Genomic DNA, 7,576 nt, shown 5'->3' on the forward strand with positions numbered 1-7,576 from the left:
GGGAGGGAGAGAAAGAAGAAGGGAAAAAAGAAAGATCATTTATTAAATGCTTACTATGTCCCAGGCACTATGCTGAACAGTGGGGTACAAATTCAGGTAATCAAGACAGTCACCAGCCTCAAGGAGCTTACTTTTGAATGGGAAGAAGACCATACATGAAGAGGAAATGGGGGAGGCGGGAAGGAAGACCGAGTGAGGAGAAGCTTGGGTGGAAGCGTTCAAATGGTCGTTCTAGGCAGGGAGTCACTACTGTGGAGAGCAAGGTTCCAGGGCAGAGGTTCAGGGTGACAATGCAACATGTGAAGAGAAATAGGATTCTGCAGAGAGTTGGGGAGTGAATGAGGCAGAATCCATTTTGTGCCTGGAATAGGGAACGCTGAGCCCAGTTGGGTGTTCCATATGGTGAGGAAGGGAAAGAAGTCAGAAAATAGGTCAGTAGGGAACCTGATGCGGTGGAGTATGGGTAATGATGGGGGATGAAAAAGTCTTCCTTACTCTTATAATGCCCTTTCAATGCAATTCAATTCAACAAGCACTTATTAAGCACTTACTGTGTGCAAGTTACTATTCGTTAGACTGACAGCTCTTTGAGGGACTAGTTCTTTTGTTTTTTGCCTTTCTTTGCATCCCGAGCACCAAGCGCAGTGCCTAGTACATAGGAAGTGCTTAATGAATGCTTGTTGACCAACTGAGTGACACATGGAGTGAAAACAGGATGGGGTAGAGTGCTAGAGAGGGCGGCTCTGGGTAGCCAGGAGCAGCACGAGGTCCTTGACCCACATTCTTTCACAGATGTACTGTAAGAGATCTTCCGCCATCCTCCCCCCCACCCCATGCTGGAGGCTTTCCTCTTCAGTTCATTTACTCTTTCTTGAATGCTAATATAAAACTCGGATGATCCTCTAGCTATTAATACATAGGTTTGTAGATTTATAGTTGGAAGAGGCCATCCAGCCCACCCCCCAACTCCTTTTACAGATGTGGAAACTGAGGCCCATGAGGTGAAATGATTTTCCCAAGGTGCCATAAGCATTAACTATGGAACCATGATTCAAATTCAGGTTTTCTGACTCCTAAGTCAGCACTTTACCCACTGCTCCATGCATGCCCAGGCCACCTCCTTTTCTGATCCTATATATCACATATATCACATAAATGACATGTCAGGTATTGTCAGCCAACTTACATCCACTGTATGCCTCTATCATAGACAGCTTGGGAGGGAAGTGGCTAGAACACTAGACCTCGAGTCGGAAAGACAGCAGTACAAATCCAGTCTCTGGCCTCAGACACTTAACTAGTTGTATGACCCTGGGCAAGTCACTTAACTTCTGCCTGCCTCAGTTTGCTTATCTGTAAAAAGGAGATGAGAATAATATCTACCCCTCAGGATTATTGTAAGGATAAAATGAGACATTCGTAAAGTGACTTACAAAGTTTAAATTGCCATGTAAATGATATTATTGTCGTGGGATCATCATCATCATCATCACCATCACCATTCTCAACCCCTGGGTCTCCCACAGTGATTAGTTATTCTTTGGACCTTGCATCTCAATGCCATTAGCTAACTGACTCTTCAGTCAAAGTTTACGGTTTGTTCCCCTGGGTCTGTCATATCTTAGGGTTAAATAGGAAGAATCATGAGTGAGTATCAATTCTGTGCTGAACACAGTACAAGGTATTGTGGGACAGACAAGGAGTGATATGATCTGTGCCTGTTCATAAGGAGTTAGTTGGAAACGTAAAGATAGCCACATGTAAATTATAAACATACAAATCCAAGTCAGCTCGTGACTGTGCTTTAAATTGTATCTCAGACAACGAACACCATTTAGAACTTCTGAGGAGGGATAGCAGCCAGTGCTTCAGTAAGGCTTCAAGGACAAGTGAGAGCTTGAAATGGGCCAGGAAAAATGGATTTCAGCCAGCACATTTAGGTCTCCTCTGCCTTTGTGGAGGATCACACGCTCCTGAATTTTCTCTTCCTTTCATGGACTTTCTCCCTGTTTCAGGAGGACTACAGCAAAGAAATAGACCCAGGCTCTGTATTCTAATTTTACGTATTCTGCTAGAAAGCAGAAGGCCTTGCTGTATTACGCAAAGTACTCTCACTCTTTTTCTTATTATTTCTCTCAGAAAAAATGGCTATCAGAATCAGTCCCATCTCTTCCCTTCTCTGGAAAACCATACACCCTCAGTTGCATTTTAACTAATAAGTACAATATCACGCAGAGATCATTATGAAAGTCTCAAAACAAAACAATTGCCCCATTTTAACTGAATATAAGATGCCTTTTTTCATGTTGCCAATTAATTCTGTCTATTAAAATGACTGGTGTCAAGATGTGGGTAGAGAGAGAGCTGACAGTTGGGGATGGTCAGAAATTTAGGGATGGAAGGAATCTTAGAGGTTACCTGCTCCAACCACTTCATTTTATAGTTGAGGAAATCGAGACCTAGAAAAAATGACTTGTCTGAGGTCATGCAGGGAATAAGTAAAAGAGGTAGGATTTGAACCTAGGTCTTCTGACTCAAAACCAGTACTCTTCTATGCTGTCTAACCTTTTGATATGTTTCTCATTTTTTGAGTACAAAATGGACTTCTGCGGTTTCTTACCTTGGTGAATTTCTAAGGGGCCTCTGACCTCTATGAAACAAGGAAGCTGTTTGTTGTTTATCTAATCACCCACTCTCAGCTTCTGTTGACCACCCTCATCACCCTACCTGGGGGTCAGGTCAGCCTGGCACTGACCTCCACGTCCTCCATTGGCTACTAAATATGGCTCCCAAGGCTCTTGACCATTTTATTGAGTTCCTAGAAACATCAGGCCATTGATACTCACTCCCCATTTCCCTTTTCCCCTTAAGACAGCAAAGGATACAGGGTCTCATATCTTTGGCAACCCAGTGACCATAAAGCCAAGTCCCAATGGCTACTTGAGGTGTTCTCACTGTGGCCTGAGGAAACTGGACTAAAGCTTCAGGGCAGCTGAGGAAGCCAAATGAAGGAGAGCTGGGGGAGGGAGGATGTGGAAGCTTTTATCATTTTCCTCCTGGCTGAGCTTCTGCCTTTCCAGTCTTTCAACACCAGGTCCCATCTGCAGGCTCCTCCTGGAACATCCCTCAGTTATGCAGCCCTCTTTTCCCATTGGTGAGTTCCTCTCCAGGTCTCCATTTTGAGGAGGAATCCAGGCCAGATAACCTTAATTCCCCACTCTTCCACCTTGTTGTGCTTCTGACATTCCTGATGTCAATATCATGTCCCCTTGGCAAGTACCTTCACTACCCCCCACCTTTCACGTGTTGCCTTCCTCCATTAGAATGTAACCTTCTTGTGGGCAGGGACTTTCTTTTTGCTCATATTTGTATTCCCAGTGCTCATACTGGTATTCCCTGGTACATAGGAAGGGCTTAAGAAATGATTGTTGCCTTGTCTTATCAGTCTGAAATCCAAGGCCCTTCTCAATCTGGCCTCTATATCCCTTTCCATCTGGATTCCCCACTATTCCTCTACGGAATTTCTCAGTCAGCTAACTTATTCACACATAGCTTCCAAAATACCCAGTGCAGCAGAAAGCATTAGATTTGGATTGAAAAGACCTAGGTTCTTTGATCTTGGACAAGCCTTATAACCTCTTTGGGTCTCAGTTTCCTCATCTGTCAAATGAGGGGATTGGACTAAATGACCTCTCAGGCCCCTTCCATTCTGAGATTTATGATTTGATATGATGATGAAAAAGAAAATCAATCCAGGGTCAGAGCAGTGGCCCTGACTGGTCTCAAGAAAGTGGGTGCAGCTGGGGGGTTCTAATCCCCTTTCCATGATTTCACTGGTGATCCTAACACAGCAAAATGGTAGGGGGACTAGAAGGCCCCTGTCACAGCAGGAACCAGAAGAGCCAAAGAGAGCTCTGCAACATTACCATAGGTGCTCCTGACAGAGAGAGCCCAAGTCAGCACTTGGCATGGGCTAGATCTCTCCGTCTGCATCTTGACAGGAAGCTCAGGACAGGAGCTGGGGATGAAATATGCTTCCACTTTTGGTGCTGTGAATGCAAAGCCCTGGAAGTTATGAGAGAGCTGCCAGCCTGGATAATTAATGAATGCCTCATTTGGGTCCCCCTTCATCAAGATAAACATCTATTGTAAATAATATTCCCCAGAGACCATTCCATCTTTTTAGTTACAAGATGCCCCTATAAATATTTGATGAACAGTGCCAATTGAAAAGGATAAATGCATTCTTTGAAAGCTTGAAGACCAGATCAAAGCATATAATATATCTATGGTCATACTTCAAAGGCCGCTTAACTCCAGGGTGGCAATACATAAATACCCTCTTAGAACTGTAGCTCGCTCTCCTTGGCACCTTGGAATACTTCTATCTCTTCCTCTTTGCCATCAGTCCAGCTCTTGCTATTCTGGGGTTACACTGCCTACTTTGGAGGGCCTTATGATGGACAGGAGGGCAGGAATATAGTAAGCCTATTTGGATTTATCTTTAAGCAGAGCCAGTCCCCTGTTGAGGGGATTTTTCTCCAAAGAGATCAGCCTGTACCCTTGCTAAACACCATAGCATCATAGATTTAGAGTTAGAAGGGACTTTAGAAGTCATCTAGTGTAGTGCCTTTATGTTACAGATGGAGAAACCGAGGCCCCAAAGAGTTAAAGTTATATGGGTAATGCATCACTGAGCCAGGATTCAAGCTCCCTCAAAAATTCAGCAATCTTTCCTTTGTATCAATGGCATCATTCTGCCACTGCCAAAGGAAGAGATAGGGAGGTAGTGTCTGCACCCCTAGAAAAACCTTTTGTCTCTTTAGCATAGTGTCTCTCCCTTTCATCTATATGTGTCAAAATTCTATCCATTGTATACCCTCCTCCCTGAAGTCTGCCCTGACCACTCCAGCTAACAGTGGTTTCTAAACTTTTAGAATACCTTCTTTTGTTTTTAAATATTTGTTTTTATTTTTATTAACAACATAATCAGCAGCCACTTCTTTTCTTAAATTATATTTTACCCTGAATTTAACAAACAAGTAAAGTAAGCATTTCCATAAGCAAAGTAGAACAAGAGAGGACTGCATGTGAAAATGTGAATATATTAACTGCTTTCCCTTTTATGTATTTATAAATTAAACATGTAACTTTCAGGACTACCATTTGTCTATATTTCCTTCTGTCTCTCTTTCTATTATTTTCCATGCATTTAAAATATCCTTTTTAAGATTTCTCTTCTTTGTTCATTTTTCTCTCTTTTTTCTCTTTTTCTTTCTTTATTTTCCTTCCTCTCTCCCTTGCTCCCTTCCTCCTTCCCTCTTTTCCTTCCTTGTTCTCTTCTTTCTTCTCTCCCTCTCTCCCTTCCTTCATTCTTTCCTTCCTTCCTTCATTCTTTCCTTCCTTCCTTCTCTCCGTCTCTCTCTCCTTTCTTCCTTCCTTTCTTTCTCTTCCTTTCTTTCCTTCTTTCTGTCTCTCTCTCTCTCTCTCTCTCTCTTTCTTTGTCTCTTCCTTCCTTCCTTATCATCAGTTTCACCATCCTAATCCCACTCCTTCTTCTATCAATTGAAAACAGACAAATCCCATAGCAAATATACATAGTTAAGTAAAACAAATTTCCACGTTGGCCATTTCCAAAAGTGTATATGTCTCAATCTGGACCCTGAGCCCATCATTTCTCAGTCAGAGGGTAGGTAATGTGCTTCATAATCTATCCTCTGGAATTACAGTTGGTCACTGGATTGATCAAAGTTCTTAAGTCTTTCAAAGTAATTTTTCTTTATCATATTTTGTTACAGTATTAATTATTCTCCTGCTTATGATCACTCTGCAACAGTTTATATGAGTTTTCCAGGTTTCTCTGAAACCATTCCCTCATAACTTTTTTATCATTATATTCATATGCCATAACTTGTTCAATGATTCTCCAATTTATGGACATCATTTCATTTCCACAAAAACATCTACATAGTACATAGGGATCCTTTTCCACTTTGATCTCTGGAGGTATAGACCTAGTAATGGTGTCTCTAGGTCCAAAGGTACACATAGCTTGTTGACTTTGGTGAGGCATAGTTCCAATTTGCTTTCCAAAATTGCTGGACCAGTTCACAGCTCCACCATCAGTGCATTAGTGTGCCTGATTTATTACACTCCTTCAACAACAATCCATCTCCTTTTTTTCCCATCATCTTTGCCAGTCTGATGACTGAGGATTGTTTGAGTTTGCATTTCTTTAATTATTAGTAATTTTGGAGCATTTTTCATATGGTTGCTGATAGTTTATATTTCTTCATTTGAGAGCTACCTGTTCATATCCTTTAACCATTTATTTCTTGGGGAATGGCTATTAAATATAAATATTTCAATATACAAAGGACTAAAAATGATTGTATAGGAAACTTAGAACTTCTCTTATGTGGTTGATTGCTTTAAGTGTTTATTAAATTTAACAAGGTAGTAATCTTTTCCCTGTTTGTGTTTCCTTTTGAACTTCTTTGTTTTCTTCTATGTATTTTTAAAATGGATCAATGCTTATTTTTTAAACATCTATCACTATCAACTAACCCTTCCCCTACCCCCTCCCCCACCATGAAAAGCCCCTTTGTGTAGCCAAACAAAGCAAAGCAATACTTTGGCAATATAGAAAAATGTCTCTCTTAGGGTGTACTTCTAATCCATCACATCTCTAGCCTTTAATTGGGCACATGGCGTTTTTCACATACCATAATGCAGCATGGTTTTTATTGATGTATGTCTTATGCCCTCTGGTGGATGGTAACTTCCTGGAGTATGGGGACCGTTTTAATGGTCTTTGTCCCTTATAGCATCTAGCTCAGTCAGTGCCTTATACGGAGTAGAGACTTGGTAAATATGCATAGAATAAATGAGTATGCCCTCTGATATAACCATTTCTTTTTGTTCCTCAAAATAATATTTTTTTTTAGTGTCATAGGATTGTAATTCCCCTCTGAACACCATCCTTTGTGAGTGAGTATGTAATCAAAATAATTGACATTTATAAAATGTTTAATGATTACAAAGCTCATTATAGTGATTACTTCATTTGATTCTTTGTGAAGTAGGTAGGACATATATTATTCTTCTCATCTTAGGGTGAGGAAACAGGTTCAGAGAGATTAAGGGACTTTACCAAGGTCGCAAAGTTAGAAAGTATTAAATCTTGGTCTTCTGAACCAAGTCTGGTACTCTTTCTCAAATTGGTTCACTGTAGAGCTAGAATGGAGTTTTGAAGTTTCTTCCTTTCCCTCCTCTCTGCCTTTGTGTCAGCTTTCTTCCTCCATGCCTGGCATGCCTCTCTCTTCTCAATCTGCCAGTTGGATCTAATCACCCTTCAAGGCTTAGTTCCCTCAGTAGTCATTGCTCCCCACCCCCATTCTAAATTACTTCATGTTTATGTTGTATATACTCTACAATGAAGCCAACATGGAGTAGTGAATAGAGAACTGGGCTCAGAATCAGGAAGATCTGGGTTGAAGTCTCATCTCCTATACATACTGGCTGTGTGATCTTGGGCAAAATACTTCGCCTCTCAATACCCCCGTCAATTCTCTAA

Source organism: Vombatus ursinus, unplaced genomic scaffold, assembly GCF_900497805.2.
Source record: "Vombatus ursinus unplaced genomic scaffold, bare-nosed wombat genome assembly UNPS02015129.1, whole genome shotgun sequence".
NCBI lineage: Eukaryota > Metazoa > Chordata > Mammalia > Diprotodontia > Vombatidae > Vombatus > Vombatus ursinus.